The sequence below is a fragment of the Ochotona princeps genome, chromosome 10 (assembly GCF_030435755.1).
Source record: "Ochotona princeps isolate mOchPri1 chromosome 10, mOchPri1.hap1, whole genome shotgun sequence".
In the NCBI taxonomy this organism is placed as follows: Eukaryota; Metazoa; Chordata; class Mammalia; order Lagomorpha; family Ochotonidae; genus Ochotona; species Ochotona princeps.
In genome coordinates this window covers 63,373,785-63,397,085 of record NC_080841.1, presented here as the reverse complement: position 1 = coordinate 63,397,085, position 23,301 = coordinate 63,373,785, and positions in this window count along the sequence as shown.

The following is a 23,301-nucleotide window of genomic DNA, read 5'->3' as shown; positions in this document are numbered from 1 at the left end:
AAGTGTAAAAATCATTTATAGCAACATAAAAATCAACTTCTGAGTTGTCTTAGATGAAATTGACAGACAGGAAAGCTCCTTTGAAAATTGTAATAGGAACTTCTGAAACATGATGACTTGAAATATTTTATTTGTGTCTTGTTGGCAGTCCACACTGCAAGTGTAATTATGGTTTGTCACATATTGGAAGTTATTATGATTTATTAAATTGTGACTCTTCTACCTCCCACTCACTTAGGTACTTGTCAAGGATCCCTGACACCTGCTGCTGTTTCAAGGAAATATTTCCTCTTTTGACACATTTCTCCATGCAAACCACAAAATCCTGCTGTAAATATATGTACCTTTTTGCAAAGTTGATGTAAATCAAGACCACAACATTGAAATACTGCAAACATCTAACAAGAAAAATTTAACCTCCCACCACACATACACTCACACATATACATACCAGAAGAAAAGGAGCAATTTCTTCTCATCTTTGTCAACTCCTAAAAAATATCTAATATGTTGTTCTCCTTCTGATAACTAAGTTTTAAAAGAAAGACCTATCCAAAATTATGTTGGACCTATCCTTTTCCTGTGATAAAGCATCACGTTGTTTATTTTGAAAGAATGAAAGGGTAACTTCTGATGCAATACATTTGTGGAAATGGGGCTGATCTGGTGGCTCAACAGCTACTTTTCCAACTGCTAACGTTGACATCCCATAGGGGCACTGGTTTGTGTCCTGGTTGCTCCACTTCCAACCTGAGCTCCCTGCCTAGCAAAGCAGAAGAGCATGACTCGAGTCCTTGTGCCCTTGCACCTATATTGGAGACATGGAAGAAGCTACTGGCTCCTAGCTTTGGATCATCTCAGCTCCAGCCTTTTCTGCCATTTGGGAAGTGAGCCAACAGATAAAAGATCTCGATCTTTCTCTCTGTAATTCTACATTGTAAATAAAACTAAATCGTAAAAATATTTTTGTCAAAAAAATCTTTAGAAAACCCACATTAAAGGTCATGACACACAAAAGGAAGTGTAATGTGATTTATCGTGAAAATATATTATACAGTGTCATGCATATAAAATGTGTCTTGTAAACAACACATCCCATGTGTCACAATTATAGGGGTCACCCTAAAGCTGAGATAGGTTTTACTCCATGCTTCATCGCTAACTCATGGCTTCATTCCCATGAATTTTCCTACCCTGTCCTTATCTAGGGTCTCAGGAGAATGAGCAGGACTAAGCGTAGATTGGGGATCCTTACGTATGTGGTTGCCTCTGTCAATATTGGAAGCTGTGAGCAATACACACATTGACAGCTTTGTTATCTAGCAAATACTTTGTCTTCTATTAAATAATTCACCAATGCCTAATTATGCATGATTTTGTAGCTTTTTCATAACATGCAGTCTGTGCATGTAACCTCTTTTTATTCTTCTCATGTTACACAATAGACTTGAATTCGTGGTATTCAATACAGATTATAATGAATGAAATGGCATAATAATTTTAAATGTTGCATGAAATGAAAATACAGGTTGGCCTCTCTGTGTATTTCAATAGCATCCATTATCACAGAAACTGCATGAGGATTAGTTAACCCTAAAACAGAGAAATTCACCAATACGGCCATTTTGGCCAGAAGGGAATCAAAATTCACCAATGTCTAATTATGTATTACTTTGTAACATGGGTGAAAGGAGACCAAATAGACCTCATTTCTCCGTACTGTTCTTCATGTCTTGCAAGAACATTTTGTTCCACTTATTTTGAATCTTCACACAGATCTTGTATGCATTTTCCTTTTCTGTGGTCGTTCTCTCAGCTAGTGCTGACAGCAAAAGTAATACTGGAAGACAATGGCATTGTTTGCATATTAAAGGCTTATTAAAACACTTGTTTCACTATATAGTTATCATTATAAAAATGCAATGGCTTAGGAGTTTATGTTCCCCCTGCCCAAGGTGAATATCTTTTTAAGATATTGAGCATGTCATTTAACTTCATGTTGTCATAAATTTGCTATTTTTCTTCCTGTTGTTGATTTTGTTTTATGGCTTTCTTTTAAGGGAATGTACGGTAACTGTGTAACAGAGACTATCATATCCAGATGTGAGGATGAAATGCAGTATGCACCTCTACTTCCAAACCAAAGATGGACTACGGAACCCCAATGAAACTCTTAAATACATCTTGATAATAGAATGCTGGATTCTCTGCCATTGGCCATACCTACAATTTCAGGATACACTTAAATAACAGAATGACAGACATATGACTGTTTATGAAGGACTATACTACTGTAATGATATAGGGGACATCAGGTGGGGGTTCAGATTTGGGGAGAGGGGAAGGAACATCCCAGAATCTATGGAATTGTATCACAAAATAATAAATAAATGCTTCTTAAAGGATATTGTATCATAAAATAATAAATACATATTTTAAAAAAGATATTGGTACTGATGAATATTAGAAGGTAATAATACAGTGGGAAGAAAGCAGCCATGGTGTAACAGTGAGCAAGTTCCTTGAATTCTCTGCAACTCCATTTTCTCCTTTGCTCTTAATACAGGATTCAAGAAAACTAAATGAGTTAATTCATACCAAATACTTAAAAGGTATCTCAATGCAGCAATTATTTAATAACTGTTATATATTATTATGATGTATAATATATCATATTTATTTTGCAGATGATATATAATATATATGATATATTATGTATATGATATGTATGTGTGCACCTTTTTGATCTTCACTTAATATAGCTAATGCATAATAACATCTGGCACAGCACAATGGCTCAATGGCTAAATCCTTACTTTGCAAGTGCTGGGCTCCCATGTGGGTAGTCTGTTCACGTCCCAACTGCTCTACTTCCCACCTAGCTCCCTGCTTGTGGCCTGGGAAAGCTAAATGGCCCAAACCTTGGGATCCTGCGCCCATGTGGGAGACTCACAGAAGCTCCTGGCTTTGGATGGGCTCATCTGTGGCTGTTAACAGACGTTTGATGAAGTGAAAACAACAGATAGAAGATATTTCTCTGTGTTTGTCTCTCTAACTTTGATCTGCCTTGTCAATAAAAATAAATAGATCTCTTAAAAATATATGATAATATCTTTTTATACCTTTTCTGAAATTATAACTAAATAAAATAGGTAACATAGGACATATCGAATATCACAACAAATAACTGTTAAGACACAGCTACACTTAAAAACCAAGGACATTGCTTGTCTAAGAGGTAGAGGCAAGTTGCATGGTTCCTGGCTCAGTGCAAAAAGGAACCGTATCTGGGCAGTGGGATGAGTGTTTGCAGAGTGTCCAGAGGGGCCTGGCAAGGCAGGAGAACAGAACTTTTCACAGAGCGTTTTTGGTTGAGATCTGTATTTTCCCCTGTGACAGAAGCTGAAATAGCTCCTCCCAGCTTTTTGAAGTTGTGGCCAAAGCCGTGAACATTTGGAGGAAGGGGGAAGCAGAAACCCTTGACATGGACATCAGCTTGGAAATGGACCATCTGTGCAGTCTGTAAGACCCAAGCTGTCACCTGCATGGGTTCTGGGCCATATTCCCAAGTAGGTTGAGAAAATATCATAATTGCCTGGGAAATAGACTTACTTGCAAGGGAGAAATGTTTGCACAGGATGGTGCTCCACTAGGACAGCAATGTAGCTGAAGTATTTCATGGCCATGAATGCCAAAAGAATAGAAACAGCACAAATGCAGAGAAAAAGACAGTTGAGAAATAGGACAAAGAAACTCCAAGCACATGCAAATATTCAGTTGATAAGGGACAGCCACTCAAGCTGGCAAGGAGAAGCAACAATGAGAATGAATCAAGTGGAAAGCTTTTAAATTAAGCACACAATTATTTGACTTTAGAAATACAAGTAGATGGGCAGAAGAAAAATAGGCTAGGGAGAACTAAGAATGTGACTTAAGACACAAATCAGAGCGAAGAATAGATGGAAACTGCACAAATGTTAGAAGACATTAAGAATAATTGAGGAAAATTGAACAGGGAGACGATACTTACATTGATGATAAGTCCAAGTTGTTATTTTTTTTCAGGATTTGTAGATTTAAGAGCATTCAAGTAGCAACACGGCATCATGTGCTGAGCACTTAGGAAACCATAGAATCCACTGATTCCATTGTTGTGGCTCTGCAATATACTGAGGGTAGAGATACATTTTAGGATATATTGTGGGAAAGGGGGATAATAGCAAAAAGAAAAATGGAATAGTTTAAATACTTTATACCTTATAGAAGTAAGAGATATAGAATATCTTATTATAATAAAGGATGTCAGAAAAAAAACGTATTTCATGTGCTAAGGAAACCTGGAATTCTATGGTAAAAATAAATATTTTCTGATTTCCAAGGGATACAATAATCTATTACTTCTAATCCCTCATGGCAAAACGTAATATAGCATATGATGCAATGAGAATAAATAGAACTCATGGGGAAATATACTAGATGTAAGAATCACTCCTGGGCAGTTAAATTATGAATAAACTGTTAGATCATCTGAATAATAAATAATGATGAAGACTGCTGACAAGTCCTTATGTTACAAACAATTCTAATTACATTTGAGGCAACAATTGTGATAGAATGTGATTTGAAGGAAAATTTAAGGAACCCTAAGCTCTGATAAAATGGAGAGAAGCTTACCCGAGATTTCTAGGAAAAGTTTTTTTTTAAAGTATGTTAAAGTAAATGTAAGCACTAAATGAATAGAACTTGTAGAGGAAACATAGGAATTAATTGTATCAGTTCAGTATCAATCAGCATAGAAAACCTATTTTTTTTAGTTCAAAAGAAAAGTATATGCTTGACAGTACGATACTAGATTTTCCACCATTGCCTATACCTACAATGCCCTGATACACTTAAATGGCATAACGTTGGAGTTGTGACTGTTGTTGAAGGTCTATAATGCTGTAATAATATAGAGGAAAATAGTGGGGGTGTGGGAATTGATGAGACAGGAAGAGGAGGTGAAGAAAGAAATTCCTCTACCTTTTCAACTGAACTTGAGCTGTGGTTATACAACAAGGTGGAGGAATCCACCATGGTGGGAGGGTTTGGGGAGGGGTGGGGAGAACCCAAGTACCTATGTAACTGTGTCACATAATACAATGTAATTAATGAAGTAAAATAATAAATAATTAAAAGAGAAAAAAAAAAGAAATTCCTCTACCTAAAAATATCATATCATGGAAAGTGATAATAGTAATAATAATGATCATAAAAAAGCAAAGAAAGTAGGGATTACAAAATCATTAGGTAGAATCAGTTGCAGTTCTCAATGGTCCAATAAAAAGTCCGTCACTTATAAAAAGATAATAAATGTCCTGAAGGCAAGATGATAACGCCCTCTTGCCAAGTGGATCATCTATTCTAATCCCTGGAAATTTACTAGATTTGTTAAGTTAAAGACCTCTAGTTGTGAGGTGATCCTGCATTCCCCAGGTCAGCTAGAGATGATCACAAATCCTACCACTCTGGAATGTTTTCTGCGACTGGAAAAAAAGATGTGGTGAGAAAAAGACAGTAACAGAGATAGAGTGCCCCTGGTGATGGCTGGAGGCACAGGCTAAGGAATGTAGGTGACCTCTGGAGGCCGGAGGGCGGGGGGGGGGGGGGGGGGGGGCGGGAAGAAAGCCAACTTTTCCAAAGAGTTTCCAGGAGAGCACACAACTCTTCAGAAACCTTCGTTTTAGCTTAGGGGGACTCTTGTTCCAGACAGATAAGATCAGAAGTATGTCTTGGTGTATGTAAATACTTGAGTTTGTGGCAACATGCCAAAGCAATAGAAGGAACTGAATACAGTCTGTGAGATTATGTTTAAACCATTAATGCTGGGAATACAGAAAATGAGCAAAACATGGCTTTATGCATTCATATACACACATCTGTACTTTTTTTTTTATCTAAATCGTCATCACTCTGGCCATTTCAGTGTGCATGTTTATTTTACAGATTTGGGGCTTGCCTGTGCCTAACAGGCCAATCCTCAACCTTCAAGAGCTGGCATTCCACATAGACACACTGGCTCATATCCTGGCTACTCCATTTCCAATCCAGCTTTCTTTTCACAGCCTGAAAAAGCAGCAGAAGTTAGCCCAAGTACTTGGGACCACACACTCTCATGGGAGCCAAAAAGAAACTCCTGGCTCCTGACTTCAGATAAGCAGAGCTGCTGGGCATTGTGGTCCCTTGGCGAATGAACAACCAAATGGAAGTTCTCTTTTTTTCCTCCTCCTCGTTTTCCTCTTCCTCCTCCTCCTCCTCCTCCTCCTTCTTCTCCTCCTCCTCCTCTCTGTAAATCTGGCTCTCAAATATAAAATAAGCTCGTATTTTTTTAAAGAATAAAAATTCTTTTGTTAATAGCTTTCCAGGTTTCTTGTTAGTAAGTACAGATACTTTTTTACATAAATAATATTACTTTTAAAATGGTGCAAATAATCATATAATTTCCCAATGTATGAAAGGTAATACAATTATTTAAAAATATCACAGTTTCTGGGCATGCACTTCATTTTTGTATTTTGTGTTTTCATAAGCAATGACACAATGATAGTCCTTGAATATATGTTTTCAATTTTTTTGCTTAATGATTCTCAAAAAAAAAATAGAAGTTCTGGTCCAAAAGGTGTGAAGCATTGCTGTTTAAAGTTATTATCTTTGTTCAGTATAAATATATTCTACTAAGGCTTCATTGATTTGAGCTAAAGCTATGTTAGGGATGAAGAAATGGAAGAAGCATGGAATAGATAAAGAAATGAAGCCAAGAAAGTCATGAAATTTCTTTTGTTTCTTTCTTTTGATTTATCCTTTCAGCTTCTGTAAGCCTTGTTGATTGGGTAGGTCTAAGCAGTTGTCTTATGGCAGAAGGAAGTCCCCTTCATGCTCAATAGTCAACTATTCCACCAGCCATGATAAACATTTCACATGCTAAGACTGTTGAACATCCTAGTCCAATCTGTATGACCAAAAGAGAAACCCAGATATTCACGGAAACAGTAAACAAAATCAAGTCAACTAGCTGCTTCATAATTAAACAACTTTTTGATATTCAAAAAATTATTTACCCCTTGTCATAAAATCCAATCATCTCATCCTCATGATCAGGTGAAATTGTGTTCATAAATAGGTAACTTTGTTCAATGACTTTACTCTTTGGTCTCACTCTGTTTTTTTTATCTGGAAAATAAAGGTTACAAAATTTAAAATCATTTTTAATAGTAAATAGTTATATCTGCAAAGAATATCCATAGGGTTTGATTCATGGTAGGCCATACTTTGTTTCAGTATATTTTAAAAAATATTTCTTCAACTTGAAAGAGTCAAGGGGAGTGCTGAGCAGAGAGAAATCTTCCATTTGCCAGTTCACTCCTCAAACGGCTGCAATGACTAAAGCTGAACTGATCTGAAACCAGGAGTCAGGAGCTTGTTCTGGGTCTCCCATGTGGGTGCAGGGGCCCAAGGACTTGATCCATCCTCTCTGCCTTCCCAGGCCATAAATAGGTATCTGGATTTTGAAGCAGAGCAGCTGGGACTTGAACCAGGCCTGTATGGGATGTCAATAATACACGCAGGGAATTAGCTCGCTACGCCACTGCACCAGCTCCAGTTTGGGGTTATTATTACACAAAATCATGTTTACTGACTTACAACTCTGTTTTGAATGTTGTGAAGTAGAAAGCAGAGCATGGAGCTGCTGTAATGTTTGGAAGGTGGGTACATACTCTTTACTCCAGGGTCTATTTTATTGCCAGACCCTATTTTATTTATTTCACCCTATCCAGACCCCATAGAAATTAAACACAAAAATCGCCAATGCAATCTTTTTAAAAAATAATTTGTATGTGTTGAAATTTTGGTGTCTTTGTAAAATTGTCAGCATGTGGTTAATATTCATCAATACTGAAACAAAAGCCTATTTTGGGTTTACTTAATGAAGGAAGACTATAATAAAATAATTCGATATTTCTTAGAAACAGAGATACCTTAGACAAGATAGAAGTAAGCCTGGCGATAAAATTTCACGAGAATTAAAGAAACATAAAATAATTTTGCTTAAAACCAATTCTACTCATATTTTTTAGGGAGAGCAATAACGATCAGCCCATTTTCCAATGGCTCAGGAAGACAGGTTAAGAATCACACATTTTCTACATGCAATAATACTCCGGTAAGTTCATGGCTTAGAAAGTAGCAAGTGAATGAATTATATGATTTATTGTAGTAGCAATCAAATGACTTGGTAATTTAGTTTGTGTGTGTGTGCTCACATACGTGTTAAAAAGATATACCTTTCAATAAAATTTTTATTTCTAAATAAATGATGATTTAGTCCTTGCCATTGAAAAAAAAATTTAATGGGATTTTCCTAAAATAGATCTAGACAAGTAGGACAAACAATTGAAGAAGACTGCCATGTACATATTCACTTAAATTTCTAGATTTGCAATTACAGCATACAAAAGAGCCTACCTAGCACATGGAAGTGCTTAATAATTGTACATTGTGTCAATGAAGTAACAAAAGAATACCAAGATCCTATGCTTATTCACAATGGTTTCCCCTTACAGAATTTGAACTTCGGGGCCCAGCACCTGCCCATCACTACAAAGAGCGACGCTTGTCGTGTTCATCTCCTGATTCAACCGAAGAACACAAGGACCTGAAAAAGCGTGGGAACTGAACGAATCTGCAGGCTCTGTCTTCGCTTTTGAGCTGGCCTGTTTCCTCATCCACCCCACCTCCAGCAAGTGCTCCAGTCATTTGCATGCCTGTGAATGTGTCTGGAAGACAAAATCCTAACACCCACCTCCCAGAGAAAGATATTTTAAGGTGGAATAGTTCTTTAAGTTTTAAATAAAAGGCAATGTAAGTACAAAGATAGAAATTCAAAATAGATACTCAGTTACACGGTATGTGCAATCAAAACCATTGTCTCTAAAACAGAATTCTGTGAACTGTGAGCGTTTATTGTTCAAACTCTCTGCTTTCCCACAACTATAAAAAGATAAAATAGAATAAACAGTAAAACACTCTAAGTTGACCATGCCAATTGTATCCTAATTTCTACTTTTCCTGGAATGGCGCGCAAAGCACCTGGGCTTGGACCCCAGGATTGTCACAAGGCTCCTGGAGTTTGTATTACAAGAGCCTTATTATGTTTATAGGAGTTCATAAAAAACTTTATTTCAATGAATGGGAAAATTAGATTAGAACTGTCTGTACTCAGAGATGCTATATACACAACCAAGGCTTCTCTGTAGATTTTACATATTTTTTTTTTAAGATGGATTTCTTTTTCTTGGAAAGTCAGATACACAGAGAAGAGGAAAAACAGAGAGAGGGAGATCTTCCATCTGCTGACTCACTTCCTAAGTAGCTGCCACAGCTGGGACTGAGCCTATACAAAGCCAGGAGCCAGAAACTTATCTCAGGGTTTCCCGCATGGGTGCAGGTTCCAAGACCTTGGGCCATCCTTGACTGCTTTCCCAGGCCACATAGAGGAAGCTGGATGAGAAGCAGGGTTGCCGAAATTACAATCAATGCCTATATGAGATCCTGGCATGTGCAAGATGAGGACTTTAGCTGCTAGGCTACTGTGCAAGGCCCCACTTTTACATAATTTTTTACAGCCCAATATCAAATGAAAATGAACACATAAATTGATACAGGATGATTTAGCATCTAATTTTTTATCAGAACCATTTATTTCTCAGTGCTTATTTTGTGATTTTCTGCCTCCCTGTGTTACTTATTTTCATGGCCAAGGAACATTGAAGAAGGATTAGATCATTGAAATGAAGTTTAGAGCTCAGAATTCTAGAAATAGTTACAATGGCCCTTGAAGGATTTATTGGAAGTTCACTTCTCTAACTGGGCTAGAGCACTCTTAGGGTGCTTTTTGTGACTGAATTGACATAAAAGAGCAAAGTGACAAAGAATATGGGAATTGAAGTCAAAGGACACCTCAGTGAACTGAATGGAAATATCAGAATGTGAATGTCTTTCAATTCCTATATATTTATGCAAATGAGGCTGGAGAAGTTTCTGGTGTTCCCAGGCTGTGCCACAACCGCCAGCTAACTACACTCTGTTGAACCCGACAGTGCCTCCAGCACGGACAAGCCCCTTTTTAGTTTCAGTGCTAACTGGTTGGAATGTATTGGGTGATTACCAAATGGGGAACAGGAGAGTGGAGTGAGGAGTCACTTAGTCCTGACTAGCTTGTTGTTGTTTGTTTTCTGTTTCTTGAGTCATATTCATGTCCTTGGCCAAGAGGAACTGGGTGTTGCAGGGATTCACTGGCAAAGTGCAGGAAAACTGCCAGTCTCATGCCTAGGCTGCCTTTGTGATGAACGAGAGGGAATTAGTGTACACTATTCAGCCTTCTCACAAGATTTGTGTTGACTCAACCAGATATTCTTTTATGAAATCCATCTGGAATGTTTACAAAAGAAGCATGCTCTTTACTGACTTATTCATGAAAAGGGAGATTTTTGCCGAATTGCTAGTACAGTAGTAGGATTTATTTCCAAGTGCTGAGAAAGTTTCCTAACAAAGCTCTGGCTGTATGGAGGTCAAATATCCACATGCATGCTTGTTGAGTGTGTGGCAATGGTCTATCATTTCTTTGTATTAGGCAATTTAGCCATTCAGCTCTCACATCAACCACTGCTTAAGAAAATCCTAAATGATCCTGGCTAGCAACTTGAATCAACCATTAGAGCTTAACCTAATACATGTTGGCCTTTAAGCCATGCAGAAGTTAAATGGACATATTTAGAATGCTTGCATTTTCTATGGAAAAGTATGGTTATGGTAGTAGAAATTAAGAATCCTGAGTTCTATGATATATACAGTTAAAACAATATACATGCAAGTTCTTCAATTTAACAAATAGAGGTTAGTTAGTTTCTGTCTTCAACACTTCATAAATTCAAAGCAAAATTTATAATATTCTTGGGTATCAACACTTGTGAATAGATAGTCACATGAGGAAAGTGTATGGCGCAGATGTTAGGCCATCACTTGGACTGCTATAGCCCATAGCAATGTGTGAATTAAAGTGTGGCCCTCTCCTGATTCCAGCTTTTTACTGAAGCGCAGCCTAGGAGGCAGCAGGTGATGATTCAAGTAGTTGATTCTCTCCCATCCGCTTGGGAAGTATGACAAAGTTTCTGGCTCCTATGCAATTTGATCAAGCTTTCATGGTTGCAGGCATTTGTAGAGTGAACTAGCAAATGGGAGCTCTCTCTTTGTCTCTTCTTTCACTCACTAAGCCTCGCTCTCCATCTCTGTTTTAGTCTCCAAGCCTCTTGTATACAAATAAAAGAACAAATAAAAATAAAATAAAATAAAATATAATAAAATAATACTGATTTTTTAAAAACAGAAAAAAACTTGTTAATATTCAGATTTAAATAATAAAGGCAGGAATCTTAGGAAAGCTTTATCACTGATAATGCAATCGGAAATGAAAATATTAGATTTCTTCATTTCTCATTGGTCAAATCTGATAAGTTAGAGAAGTGGACAATGTCTGCCCCATAATTTCATTTGGGAAAAAGCATCAGTTTGTCCTCATGCACAGACACACATAGAGCATGAAGCAGTTGAGCACACAGAACCCAGGTGGCAGCAGTCCCCAGGGAGCCTGGAATAACAAAACATGAGAGGAACTCTCCCATACAGAGCACAAATTTTCCAGGAGTACTACTGCTAGAAGACTCTGTTTTCATGCCCAAAGCCAAGACAGGCTCCATGAGTTTCCTTTTTCAGACTTGAAATCAGAGTTAACTCATTGGGGAGATAATCTAGCATTTCTGTTGCAGGTCAAGGTGAGCTTTTCAAAGCTGGAGCACTTCCAAGTAAGATCAGAAAACCAAAGCATGTCAGAAGGCCACCCCTGCAACTGTGCTTGCATTTGAGATGTGATAAGCATTGGGCAGCAAGGTAGGGGCAGAGCCATTGAACTTGGAACAGAAAGAGTTAAAGAAACTAGAATTTAGAAATTCAAGTGCTGTGTCTCCAGAAACTGCATGTCTGCTGGGATAATTCTGTTGCAATTGCTCTGTGGAATCACTGACCGTACATTTCCTGGTTTTTAAAAATGAAAAAAAGAATCTCCATCTTATGTAAAATACCCTACTTTTTAAAAAGTCAACAGTTTTCCTGAAGCATTCTGTCTTCACGAGTGAACTGTTTTCCATTATACTTAGCCTGAGACACTTCCCAGCCTTAATTGTGATTTCTGAGTCTGAATGATGAAGAGCCATAAGTAGAAAACCAATGAGAAAGTCTTAGTTAATTTCTAATGTTGCTACAAAATGCCCAAGGCAAGATCATTTATAAAGGACAGAGCTATACCTGACATGTGTGTCTCATGGTTCTGAAGATTAGGAAGTCTAAAAGTCAAGTGTTGACGCTTGGTATGTGCAAGCTGCATCATCAGAAGGGGAGAACAGTTGTGACGTAACATGTGAAAATGGAGTGGACAGGAGAGGGTGACCAACCTGTCTCCCCATTTCAACCCATCAAGTTCTTTTATAGGAATGCCAATCTCTGCGTTCATAGCTTTATAAGCTTTCAAAAGCCACACCTCACAAAACCATTGTATTGTGGCTTAAACCTCAATGTGAGTATTGGAAGGAACAAAATCTTTCAAACAGCAGAAAAGTTTGCAGTTTCCTGAAAGAACAAGAGAGGGAAAAGAATAATTGTATGAAAATGACACAGATAGGAATCAGAAGAGGCTTTGGGGTTACAGCAATGAGAGAAGAGGAATCAATAGTGTTAAGACAAAAGCCGTTCTTGTAACTGTGTCTGAGCATCTGAGCATTATTGTCCACCAGCACTTCAGTGAGGCAGTCAGATGTAGCTACCACTATGCTTAAATAGTCTGCAGCTGTTAAATACAAGGGAAGGCATAATTATGGTAAGTAATGGATGGCCCATTGCATAACTTGGAATTAGTCAATCCCAACAAATTCTTTGTACTGATCTCATAAAACCATGAATTCATAGCAAAAAAAAAGAGCTATATATTTTAGTAAACACAGGGGGACAACCCAGTTAATAAACCAGTAGGCAACTAAGACTTGGCATCTGGTAAGGCTGATCAGATAAAAAGCACTCCCTGTGAACTCTGTGCAATAAAATCATATCTCTTTGGTTGTCTGAAATACATCATCCTCTGGGTAGATATTGCTAAATTTAGGAGCAACAAATTCCTGACTTTTGCAATCTGAAGCCATACTTCCTGCCCCTGTTACATGATTTTAAGGGCATCACGACATCCTTGATGGAATGTTCTACTTTGTAAAGAACATCCATGTTTACTTTGAACGTAAACAATAGACAAGTCTTTTTAACATAATATAAAAACATGATCATGTGAGGACACAATGCAGATTGTAGGAATATAACAAAAAATAAAGATTTGAACCTTGTTTGAAGAAGTTGATACCCAGAGCGAGAATCAAAACTAGTATCCTGATGCTAAGCTCTGGAAAGCAAATCCACATCATAGCCCTGAGAACTGCACACCCAGCAGAGGCAAGGGTGTGGATGTTGTCTCACATCGGTAAGATTTGAAGCCATTGCTGTGTGGCAAAAGGTTGAAGGGTGGGAGTCAAGGGAAAAAAGGGTGGGAAATAAAGATATGTAATGTAAACTACTTCAAAATATGAAAAAAGAAAGTGTGACAGTTTGAAGGAGGTTTGGTTCCAAGTTTTTAAGATGAAACACATAATATTATGGAGATATACATCAATAATCTGCATTGAAAAGGAAATCAATCCATACAGAAAACAAGAATACATTGTGGAATCTATTCACCTGAGTCAGTGATAATAGGAGATTTGGCCCACATCAAATCTGGCCTCTCAGCAGAACATGGCATTGCATCATTTTTGTCTGGAGAGAGCATGGGCTTAGTGGATTAGTTCCACAGTCAAGGAAAAAAAAAGAGGAAATACTTTTGTGACTGATGGGTGCCATGTGTTCTGAGATGAGAAACTCATACTGAAAAGGTTTTGGAAAATTGAGTCATTAAGTATTTTCTATCAGTGGTGCTTGCTTGGCCTTGCTTGCTCTCTCTCTCTCTCTCTCCCCCCCACTTGGGAGCCTCTACCTTAATCAGTGGCTTTCTGGGATCCCATATTATCAGATCATTCACCATGAGCACATCAAGTTTTCAGTTAGGGATGTACTCAAGTCCCATTTGCAAGCAGTGTTCATATCACACCTGCAATTTCCCACAGGGTAGGTCTTCTCTAGAGAAAACGTGAACAATCATTGCTACCTGGCATTAACCTTGGTCATAAAGACCCACAGACAAGAAGCAATAACATCCTCAAGTTGTATGAAGCCATCCAAGAGAAGCCTCTTTTTGGTGATTTTTGATTAAGAAGTAATTACATTTTTCGAAAATTGGCATTTAAATGCCATCGACATATCACACGTATGTCACTCACGGATCATGAGACCTGGAATGTGAAACTACCCTCATTGAGTCAGGTTCTTTCTCATTGAAAGAGTAAATTTACAAATGTCCTGATATTCACTGACTGGTATTTTCATTTATCTTTTATTGCCTAATTGGTAAACTTGGACAAAAGCACCTTTTATATTTTCAAATGGGTTTAACATAGGAAAGAAATTCATAGCCTTGTTATTAACACTTCAAAATGCAGTACATGAATTAATATCAGTGAATACAGTATTATACTTTCATCAGGGCATCAAATCAAAAAGAGGGCTTCCTACCCATTCAGATAACAGTGTGTCCCCAAGGATATCATTACTTGCAGCTTTCTGCTCTGCCCTGCATTTACATTCATGTGTCAATTTACACATGAACCTATTTGTTATTTTTTGGTAGATCTTTGAAGATGCAATTTTCCAGACTTAACCGAATGATGCCAAAACTTACAAAAGTACACTAATAAACACAGTGTGTGTACTGGCATCAGAGTAAAAAATAAGTTATTGTGACATAACAAAAATTCTGGAAATAAGCCCTGTCAAAGTCACTTGAAACTTCAATATAAAAAGGTCTTTAAACAACCTGTGCTAAAGAACATAAAAATATAATTCAAGACAAAGATGGACACTAAATGTTACAATATACAACAGAGAAATATTTAAGAGCTAAAAACCAAACAAAACTTTTAGAAGGAAGTACCAGAACACCTTCACAACTCTAGCACAGGTAAATATTTCCTGAACAGCATATATGTCTGTCATGTTTCTGTAACCCAACAATGCCATTTCTAGATATTTACCCTAAAGAAATAAGAGTGCATGTCCACAAAAAACCTGATTCAAGGACACTGCGCTTTCATTCATCATAGCTCTGAATCAAGAACAATGCAAACTTTCATCAACAGAGAGGCAGAATAAAACAGTGTCTCATATGGAATACTAAACAAATACGAAAAAGAATGACTTACTGATGCTTGCGAAGACATGAATCAGCAAGATAAACATACTTAATTAAGACACTGGTTACAAATGAAAATATTCCACAGATCTCATTCATATGAACTTCAAAACATACTAAACTAATTCTGATGATATAAATCCAGGTATTTCCTGCCAAAAGGGGATGGTGACATCCTGAGAGCACTGATAAGAGGACTGGAGCAGGTGAGAGGTGTGTCTGATTGAGGAAGTACAGGTACACCTTTAAGACATGTACATATCACTGTAACTAAATGCTACATCACATTCCATATGCTTAACACAGGTTTCCATGACAAGGCAAATGCATTTCTCAAGGCATGTCTGAAAGGACACTCTATATCAGATATTCAAAGTTGGTTTGGAATCACGTATTGTTAGAATTCTCTCCAAATCTGAGTCTGAGGATCTGATCCTCAATCTGATTGCTTCAGGACATAGGTCTTCTCATTTCTGTAACTGTAGAACACTGTAGCTTGTAAAAGTTTCCCTTGCTTCTTTTGTGTCCTTTGAATCTGACACACGCGAGAGATGAAATAGGGAAATTTACTGTTTAAATACTTTTTTCATCATTTTTAATATGTTGGACTTGATTTCAGGACATTATTTGAAGATTAGTTCAAATATACATTAGCGATATATTTAGAAAAATGTGATAGGAATCTGAGGCAAAGAATAGACGCAGCACAACAGAATGAATTACTTAAAGTCAGCAGCCCAACTAAAAGCTTGTGGGGGAAGTGTGGCTTCTAGTCTGCCTTCCATATGATTTTTAAAGGTAAAGGTTTATTTAATTTCATGTGGTTGAGGTGAAGAAAGCCATGAGAGACCAAGAGAAGACTGATAAAAGCAAGATTAAAAAAGAAAATGCAAACTCAGGGCCAGCTGTTTGTCAGTATGAATGGAATTGCAGTGAAAATTTAGAGGAGTTAGGAGCCAGAGATAAAAACACAGTGCATTTACAGAAAGTAAGGTGACTGAGAAAACCATCAAATATTAAAAGGCTACAGAAATGGTAATCTGATAAAAATATATATATTTTGAATTCAATGTAAACATAGAATTTTAAAATCTTAAATCCTTAAACAATTTTAATGAAACCAGGAATTCTCTAGAAATAGAAACATGTGTGTGATAAAAAACCTTTAAACAGCCTGTGCTGTACCTCTGAATTTTCCAAGCATTTTTCTCTTCCATTGAACTCAGTATTTTGAGTCTCATGACAGAATACTTCGTCTTTCTTTCTGATAATGTAAGAGTAATTGGTGAGGGAGGCACAGTAAATTGGGCATTCCTTTTGAATATATATATATTCTTTCCCATCGAAGGGATTTTTAGAAAATACTCACAGGGTGATCAGAACTGCAGAAGCAGCACTGGAGGTGCAGTAATTTTCTTGACGTGACAGTTTTACTCTGAGATATTTGCGGAATGAAGGACAAGGCAGTAGCTGCTAGAGTTAAAGGGAACATAACCATCTCTTTCATGACAGAGTTGCACCAGAAGGGAGGGAACGTTCTGCTTTCAGCTGAGCCAGCAGAACAGCATTTGGTGTGAGTTGAGGACATTTTTGAAAAATTCTATTATCTGTGTGGATAACAAAGACACTATTTGAATAAAATGAGAGAATTATCATATTCTTATATCTCACTATCTTCCCTCTGAGTGTGAGGCTGGATTCATTGGAGGAGAAGCGCAGGACAGATTATTAAGCAGAACACAGCTCTTTACCAGTTCATTTGGACAAAAAGCAGGCATCTCTGTGCCCTGTGTTGTCGTTTTTCCTAAGCATAGACACGAAGAGGCCTGGCACTGTGCTTCCTCTGAAATAGAAATCTGAACATCATCCCCTAGACTTAGTTCTTGTTCTGTATTGTGAAGATCATGTAAAACTGCGAAAATTTGAAAACATTTCAAACAATTCTTTACTAATATAATGTGAAAGGAAACTGTGAAGAACTACCGTTTATCACCATCACAAAGAAAATTAAAAAATGGGATTTTTCCAAACTTGAAAACATGATATAATTCATCATAGATTGAAAGAACGTCTTACATTTCATAATTCAAACAATTTTTTCATGATTATGTTGCATGTTAGTGAATTAAAATGTACTTCAGTTTGTTTTTAAATGTAAAATGCTAAGTTTCTGTATATTTCCCAATTGCATAGATTTTTTTAAATTATTATTTTATTTTGATAATCTTTACATGGTTGATTAGGGCACAAAGGGTCAAGGGCTACAGAAAAGTGGGTAAGACCATTGTTTCCACATTACTATTTTTTTTCTGTATCTAGGGTAAGGGGGAGATAAAGGGAGAAGCTCTACCCAGCCTCCCACCCATCCCAGGGTCCCCAACACGGGAAATGCTCTGAAGGCACCACTCAAGTGGTTTTGATAGTTCAACAGTTCTGAATTGCTGCCAATCTCACCATTCCAAGCACAATGAAATCTCTCCAGAATCCACTGGCTGACACAGTGTACCTTAAAGTCTCTGTTCAGATTCTCACTGCCAACACTCAGCTGGAGTAGATGATCGATTTGTTCTGTCCTCTGTCCTCTGTCCTCTGTCCTCTGTCCTCTGTCCTCTGTCCTCTGTTAGGTCCAGGCAAGCCCTGGACTTGTTCACCATATGGCAGCGGTCGCTGTGGCCAGGGCCCAAGCATTGAGACCGACCTGGCGTGGGTACTTCCAGCATCTGCTATGCTGCTGGAAGCTCTCCCCAATAGAATAGATTTCAAAACATGAGTAAACTTAAACCTCTAGTTAATAGAAATTTCTTTTACTTCTTGAGCAAATGAGATCTGCTTTAGTAATATGAAATAAGAAAAGAGGTTTCCTATTCCCATTGGTTTGTTTTCAGTAGAAAATGAAATTATTAGGCAAAATAATTTATATTAGCTATATTAGCTATAAGAGGCAAAAAATAAAAAAAAGAATGTGTTACAGTGAAATTTGACAAGTCAAAACGCTGTTGGGGCTGGTGCCTGGCTCAGAGGAGCTCATCCTCTACCTGTGGCACTAGCATTCCGAAGTATGGGCATTGATTCATGTACCTGCTGCTCCATGTTAATGGAAACCAGCTTCATGTTAATGCACCTGGAAAAACAGAGGAGGATCCTGAAGAAAGTCCTGGGTCCTGGCTTCAGATCACCTTGCTGTTAAAGCCATTCGGAGAGTGAATCAGCTGATGGAAGACCTTTTATTCTTTCTCTCTCTCTTCCTCTTTCTCTCAGTAAAATCTGCCTTTCAAGTAAAAGTAAATGAATCTTTGAAAAAAAAAAACCACTATCTATTTTTCTCTGCTTCCATTAGAATCCCAACAGAAGAAGGAATAGCTTTGGAAGAGGAGGAAGGCCATCCAACCCACCCCGTCCCCAAGGAAGGAAATCAGAAGATAAAGAACCAAAGTAGGGTCCTCTGAGGACAATTTTCTGACTTTTCTTTTCAACCCCTAAGAGCATCCCTGTCTCTAGTGGACAATTAAAAGGCTATGGTCCCTTCCCAGCAATGATTTTGGAAGCTTCCTGGTGTCCAAAAAAACCGCACTGGGGCTCTTAAAAATACATCAAAACATTTCAGACACATTACTTAACATATGCTCTTCCTTTTCCTGCCACTAGTTCTTCTGACGTTGGTATTCTAAAACCACATCTTTTGAAGGTGAATAATTCTCAACCAGTTTTAAGAAAATAATTCTATCCATCATAGATACACAAAATACATTAGCAGAAGCCCATAAAGCTATCAACTATTTATTCCTCTGCTAGACATTTCTATGTATAAATTTCAAACTACAAAAAGAAATGATGCGTTCAATTTAATTCCATTTACTAAACTTCATATTAAATAAACATGAAAAATCCCTTCTCAGTCATGTAAGTATGATCTTAGCTAATCTTTGTTGAATGTGTGCCCTGATTTCAGGGCCAAGTGGTCAACAAAGGTTGGAATGAAAAGAGAAGAACCTCCAAACCATGGTAAGATTCTGAGATGACTCTGTTCCACTGTGACACTCGCCCCTGGATCACACAGGCTTTCTCCTTCCTCTTTACAAATGCAAGGCCTTGCCTTTGCAAACCTTCATGTGCCCATCCCAAACAAGAAGAGAATTCTGAGGGCTCTCTATACATTTTGCATATAATTCTCTGTCCTGGATCTCTGAATCTCATCTTCTTAAATGACTGCTCCCTAAAGGAGACCAGCATGTAGGAGGCAGGATAAAGGATTGATCTCTGCAACACATACTAATATTTAACCCAAGCTTCCAGTCTCCTCTTTATGCCTCCCTTTCTCCTCCTCTGCTCCTTCGTTTTCTCTGTTTTCCTTTTTAGCAGTGCAAGGAATATTTAACATCCTTGTGCAGGAAAACCAGTTCTTATTCATGACACACTTATCCACCTTTTAATCACATGTCCTTGGTCTTGACTACATAAAGTCAAAAGCCAAAATCTTGCTTCTCTGAGGCTAATGAGTGTTATTTACCCTGCTACAGTCTAACTAGAGCCAGTTGCTCTCTCTTTACCCACAAAAGATGTGCCCCACTTAAATCCTCCATTCTCTTATAACTGGAAAATCTGTGTGCTTGGTAAGCAATCCAGACAGTACAAGAAGGTGTTCAAATGCTACACTGTGATTGGTACCATTCTCCCAAGAGGCTTTTATATTTTACTTGGAAACAAACTCTTCTTTTTCTCTTCCCTGGGGTTCTTAATCCAAAGCACCAATTTCTGAGCTGGTTTACATCAGGAGACAACCTCTAATTATTTACCATCTGAATATTTATTCTCCCTTGCTGTTGTGAATTTCCTGTTACTGGCCCTTAATAGAATGATCTCACATGGGGAAAAGCACCAATGCACCAGGTCCCATGAGCATCTGCATGTCTGTGCATGCTTGAGATGCCCACATGCGTCTAATCCACTTCCACATTACTATGAGCAGGTTCTTTCCATGATTTCCTCCTGTGGAAAACTTGGGTTCTCTATAAGCATCATAAAAAGAAGAGACACTGCTCCTCTCTGTCTTGCATTTCTGTATAATGTCATCCTTGCCAAACTGGGCAAAACAATGGGTCTCCCTGGGGCTTCTTGCAAACACCTCACACTTTCCAGCTACTTGAGATCCTGACAGGGCAATCAGCAAGCTGGCGGGTTTGAGACCTGTCTTCCTCTGCTTGGATGATCTCAGTGGCTGTTCTTCTCTCCAGGACATCCCATTTTAATAAAAATCCAGTGACACAAACCAGTGCTATGTGCAAACTGAGGAGTGTCCATATCCTCATTTTATTCTGCAGAATAGCCCACAAATCTCTCAAAAGTGCAAAGCATTCTGTAGTGTCTTTTTTCTTCTTCTTCTTCTTTAAGCTTAACTCATTTGAATCGATTGGTGTTATCTCAAATATCACCCTTGTTGCTGACTATCAGCTCTGCCACGGAGTCGCAGGCATGGCCTTAATATCAGCTTCCAACTAGAGTCTAGGGATTTTTTTTCATTAAAGGAAGAAGTCAGACATAGCCAGTGTCCTCAAAGAAGAACTTACGTGAAGAATCTGTAAACATGTGTGTACTTGCTTTACCCAAATTAGAGATGAATTCTCAGGTTTAGAGATAGAAACATGTATACAAAGATGTGTGATCATCTGGATCACTGAGTGATAGCTGACATGACACTACCCCCAACACACTGTCTACCAACTCGACACTATGGAGTCTTCCCCCAGGCCTTTTCTGTTCAAAATGAAGTCCTTCAGCTCCTCCATCCATCAAACCCACTTGATCAGACAAGTCTTGGATGTGTGACAATGCTCTCTTAGCTCATGTAGATTTGGGGTGCTATGGTAGGCAAACTAATCAAATCCAGTATACCAGGATCATACAGCCTGGTATTATTTGCTCTTGCTACTATACTTTGAACCCTAAAGGAACAATAATCTGAGCAATATTGGAAATGGTGATCTTTATATCAAACTGTAAGAAAAATTTTTAAATTACCTATTTGACTTCTTACTACTGTACAAAGAAGATCAATGGATAGATGTTGTGGTGATTTAATCTAAGAATTTATCTCAACTTTGAAATTTATTCAAAATGACTTGAAGCCAAGCCATACCTTCCATAAGCGGACTATTCTGCTAGATAACTATGCCCACACACGTTCTATCCTGGGATAGCTCTAAAGAGCTGATTTGTCCTTTTCCCTAGCTAATATTCTTGTCAACATGCTGTGGATCTCTGACATGAATAATTTTGTTACTTAAAATTCTAGCTCCTTATGCTTCCTAAGAAATGATTTAAAGGATAAAGTAAATGTCTGTCTGCTGGCTTGACCATTCTTAGTTTTGGTAAAAGTTGTATGGATCATCCCAAAAGGAGGACAGGGCAATATAAAGGATCCTTGACTACAATGAAACAACATCCAGGAGGGGCACAGAACTCCCAACATGGTTGACCAAAAGTGATCTTCACCATGACACATGATAATTAAGCTCTCGTCAACCAAACATAAGGAAAAGATCCTTAAATGTGCATGTGAAAAAAATCAATTGACATATAAAGGAACGCCAATTAAATTCACAGGAGACCTCTCACAGGAAACTCTACAGGCCAGAAGAGAATGAAGCAGCATATTCCAGATTCTAAAAGAAAAAAAAATTGTCGGCCCACAATAACATACCCAGCAAAACATTCCTTTGTCTTTGAAAGTGAAATAAAATTCTTCCATATAAATGAAAAATTAAAAGAATATGTCTCTTCCAAACCTGCCCTACAACTTAAAGATGTTCTCTTGATAGAGAAGAGGAATAGCACCCACCAAAACCAAAGGCAAATGTGAATAACATCCCAATAAAATAACAACAGAAGACTAAATCAATGACCAACTCATTGCTAACATGATAGGACCAAATCACCACCCATTCATATTAACTCTAAATGTAAATGACTTAAAATCATCAACCAAACATCTTAGATTAGTAGACTGGATTAAAAAAACAAAACCCATCTATTTGTTGCCTACAGGAGACACATCTCACCAACAAAGATCAGTGGAAGCTACATCTCATGGATTTTGATTTTTTTTTTAGTTTTATGTCTTCAAATCTCTTTCTCATTAAACTCTTCATTGACTCATTAAAAAAAAGTCTTAAAAAATGTGTTGAACATAGTCATATCCTTTTACCCAGGGAGTCTATCCTTAAAAAATTAGCTAGGGGAACAAACATTTTAAAACCTGTTCATGTTGATATTTTTTGCAGAATTACTTATAAAAGTTAAAAAAATGGAATTACTCTAAATGTTTAATAAAGGAGATTGACTAAAAAATTTGTTACACAGTAGCATAATAGTCCCTCTTCCCTCCAATGTGCTCTCTTCTCTACTCTCCTGTGCTGTTCACTCTCCCTCTCTCCTAACATAAGCATGTTTGTGTCTGTACATGCATGCTCACAAACACTGCTTTAGTGCTGAAAGTATTTGACACATTCAAATAGGATGCCGGACTTGTCTATATTCACAGTATCATGATACACTTAAAAAGTCAAATGATGCAGTTGTGACTGCTCCCAAAGGACTGTATTAATGTAATAACAAAGGAGAAAACAGCAGGGGTGGGCCAGAGAGCCAGAGAATGGAAGGGGAAACCCCGAACCTATGGAACTATATCATGGTAAAAAAAAAAAATTAAAAAAAAAACTAGAGCACTGGACAAATTGTGTAAAAATAGCAAGTTATAAAACAATATATACACACAATATATATGCAATGTATATACCTATATACATATATACTGTATATACAATGTGTATGTA